We start from the raw sequence: 4170 nt of genomic DNA, 5'->3' as shown, positions 1-4170 counted from the left end.
GGTGACCTGGACAGTGTATGATAGCTGCTTTCTTAGGCAGCCAGATGGCTTCCGGGAGAGCTAGGATCTCTGTTCCTGATTTCCTTCCCCCCTGAGGTGAATAATCCTCTCTCTTTATAGAATGCCCCATGAATATGTGTAGTAGCAAAGGCATACCTGCTGTCTGTATAGATGTTAACTATCTTCTTACCCCATCGGAGCGCTTGGGTCACAGCGATGAGTTCGGCTCGCTGAGCTAATGTTCCGTGGCTCAGGGCCTGAGCCCAAATGATAGTCCCTCCGGTAAGTACTGCCGCCCCAGCATACCTGACTCCCTCTGCGATGAAGCTGCTTCCACTGGTGTACAGTGTGGCATCCGGTTGTGGCCATGGGACATCAGTCAGGTCTGGCCTGAGACAGGTGATGTTATCCAAAAGCTCGAGACAATCATGTAATGGCTGTTGAGGGTCATCATCAGGCAAAAAAGGTGGCTGGGTTAAGAACAGAAGTTTTCAAGAATTGTACTTGTAGGGGGTTAAGGAGAAGAACCTGGTATCGAGTGATCCATACATTTGAAATCCAATGATCAGGGGGGCTGCGGAGCATGGTTTCCACCGCATGGGGGGCTATAATCTGGATAGTCTGCCCTAAAGTCAACCTCAGTGCTTCTTTGGTGAGGTGGGCCATGGCCTCAATGGCCCACAAGCAATTAGGCCACCCTGCTGCAACACAGTCCAGTCTTTTGGAGAGGTATGCAACGGGTCTCTTCCATGGTCCTAGAGTCTGGGTGAGGACTCCCTTCACTATGCCACTAGTCTCAGTCACAAAGAATTGGAACGGCTTGTCTAAAGCAGGCAGAGCCAAAGCAGGGGCTGTAGTCAAGGCTGTTTTTAGGGCTTCAAAAGCCTCTTTTTCTCCTTTTCCCTAGCTCAAGTCCTCAGACTTTCTCCCAGTGCTGGCATACAGGGGCTTGGCTAACTCTGCAAACCTTGCAATCCAGAGCTTACAGTAGCCCACGGCTCCGAGAAACTCTCAGACCTGCCGCTTAGTGGTGGGTTGGGGTATTTTTTAAATGGCCTCAATTCTGCTTGATGACAGAGTCCGGTGACCTCCTTGCAGTTTATACCCTAAATACGTTGCCTGGGAGGTGCAGAGTTGAGCTTTCTTAGCGGACACCCTGTATCCCTTAGCCTCTAATTCTTGTAATAAATCTTCAGTGGCCTGCTTACATTCTACATCTGTCGTAGCGGCTAAGAGTAAATCATCCACATATTGTAGAAGAACGGTCTCTGGATGTCTCTGAGGAAAGTCAACGAGGTCCCGGCTCAGGGCCTCGTCAAACAATGTGGGGGAGTTCTTAAATCCCTGCAGCAGTCTAGTCCAAGTCAATTGTCCCGAATACAGTCTATCAGGGTCCTCCCATTCAAATGCAAATATTGGTTGACTCACCTTTGTTAGAGTGAAGAAAGCGTCCTTTAAATCAAGGACGGTGTACACCTGGTGGCTAGGTGGCAGTTGGCTCAGGAGGGTGTACGGATTGGGAACAGGGTTGGGAACAGTGGGATGTATGGTCTCAACCCACTTCTGGATAGTCTGGATAGACCGTACAGTGGGATGTATGGTCTCAACCCATTTACTTTTCTGAGGTCCTGTACTGGCCTGTAGTCTTGGGTGCCTGGTTTCTGAACTGGAAGCAGTCGGGTATTCCAAGGCGAATGACAGGGAACTAAGATCCCTTCGTTCAGGAGCCTTCGAATATGTACTGCTACACCAGACTTAGCTTTCTGACGGATGGGGTACTGCCTTACGCTGATAGGCTCGGCAGAACTCAGTAGGGTCACAACAATAGGAGACTGATGGGCTGCTAATCCGGGTGGGTTAGTCTCAGCCCACACCCGAGGGCTCCTGCACTGCAGTTCTTTTAACAGTGATGCATTAGGGGAAGGATCAAAAACAGCCTTCTCCAATAAAAGATATTCTTCAGAGAGGGGGCAAGTGAGCATTGTTGCAGATGGAGTGGCCCCCAGAGTTAGTTCAGTGTGTCCTTCCTTAAAAGAGATGGTGGCACGTAATTTTTGTAGTAAGTCTCTCCCCAGCAAGGGGTACGGGCATTCAGGCATAACCAGGAACGAATGAGTGATGGTCCCTTTTCCTAGGTCAGTAATTCTGGCCTGGGTCCAAGAGTAAGATTTCCCTCGTCCTGTGGCTCCTTGTATTAAAATATTTTCTTTAGGTAGGGGGCCTTGGGTATTCTGCAAAACTGAGTAAGTAGCCCCCATATCCACTAAAAAGTTTACAGGTTGGCCCCCGACTTGCGATGTTACCCTGGGCTCCCGGGGGCTCATAATGTAGAAGCCCTGACCTCCTCATTCTGCATCCTCCAACATAATGAGTGGGACCTTTTTTCCCCTGGGCCCTGGCCCTTTTTGGGGCACACGTTCTTCCAATGTCCTTTCTTCTTACAGTATGCACATTGGTCCTTCCGTAAATTACTCTGACCCCGGTCCGCCTTTCCCTCGGGGCGTCGGCTTGGCCCTCAGCCTGCTCCCGGCTGGGCGGGCCCGTGACTTATCCTGTCCAACAAACATAACCTTCAGGACATCATCCCTGTTGTTGAACACCTTCTGGGCAATCTCAAGAAGCTTAGATAAGTTCTCTCCCTCAAACCCTTCTAGTTTTTGCAATTTCTTTCTGATATCTGGGGCTGACTGACTAACAAAGGCTAGATTAATGGCTCGCCGATTATTTGGGTCCTCCGGTCAATGGGAGTATACAGTCTATAAGATTCTAGTAACCTCTCTAAAAATGCTGCAGGTGACTCATCTTTAGTTCGAATAACCTCACTTACCTTGAATAAATTGACTGGTCGGTGAGCCGCTGCCCGGTGGTCTTGGAGTAACAACTGGCGATACCTCAGGAGAGCCTCCTTGCCTTGATCTGTGTTGGGATTCAAGTTGGGTCGGGTGCTGGGAAATACAAGTTGTACCCATGCAGGGTCAGTGGTGAGCTGCCCAGTGGGGTCCGAGACCCCTCTTGCACTTCCCTTAGAATGCATTCCTTCTCTTCTGTAGTGAACGAAACCTGTAAAAGCTGCTGGCAGTCATCCCACGTGGGTTGGTGGGTGAAGAAGATGGATTCTAGAAGGGAGGTCAAGCCTTGGGGTTTTTCTGAGAAGGACAGAGTTTGCAATTTCCAATTATACAGATCACTAGTTGAAAAGGGGACATACACCATGAAAGAGGTCTAGGTGTCTTCCCTAGGTGGGGCTATCTATCGGAGAGGCGCCAGGACAGCTGCAAGTTGCGAAGAATCGGAGATGTGGTCAGGACCCTGTGGAGGGTAGTAGACAGACCCCGTCCGAGTGTGTGGTGGGCTCCGAAGAGGGGCTGCCTCCCGAGAATCAGGAGGCCTAAAGGGGTTACCAGGAGAGCAATAAGGAAGGGGATCGAGGATCTCTGGATCCTCCGGAGGTGCCTGTAGAACAGGTTCAAGGGATTTCTGAGGTGCCGTAGTGTTCCTTGGCTCTGCCAGAAGAACCGTATGACAGGCAGGCGCCGGCAGAGAGTCAGCCACTGGAGAGTCTGACTTACTCTGACAATCTTTCAGATAGTTAGGAGCATCAGACACAATGTCTATCCAAACATTTATGTATGGGGCCTGATCAGGGTATCCAGGATTCCCATAAACAACACTTCTGACTCTGAAGACAGTCTGCAAATCAAAGGAACCCTCAGATGGCCATCCAACTCCGAAGGCCGCCAGTCTGCTTGGCAGAGCCTCTGGAGATCGAACGGAGTGACTGACAACCCATAACCTCAGACCCGTCGCTTGAAATCCTTAAAATTGTCCACAAGGCACCGCAAGGGAGTGGGCTTAGAAGAAGCCTGTCCCATGGCGGTGGGGATGGATGTGAATGAGAATAAAAGTCCTGTGAAAGATAAGAATGTTAGACAAGGTCCACTTGGTGACTAGGTGGCCACTCGGGTGGTGCTGTAGCAGCAAGAAACCCTGCAAAATGAAGAATTAATAAACTAAAAAGAATAACAAGAAAAATCACAAGAGACATTCAGAGACCAGAACGATCAGACAATGAGACAAACTTGCCGGAAACCAAAGTAAGTAAACTTATGAGGACCAAGGTAACAGGAGGGTAACAGTACATTCGACCGGTCCGGACAAACATACACAATA

This window comes from Pteropus vampyrus, unplaced genomic scaffold (assembly GCF_000151845.1).
Source record: "Pteropus vampyrus isolate Shadow unplaced genomic scaffold, Pvam_2.0 Scaffold2, whole genome shotgun sequence".
Lineage (NCBI taxonomy): Eukaryota > Metazoa > Chordata > Mammalia > Chiroptera > Pteropodidae > Pteropus > Pteropus vampyrus.
Note: the sequence above shows the minus strand (reverse complement) of the source record.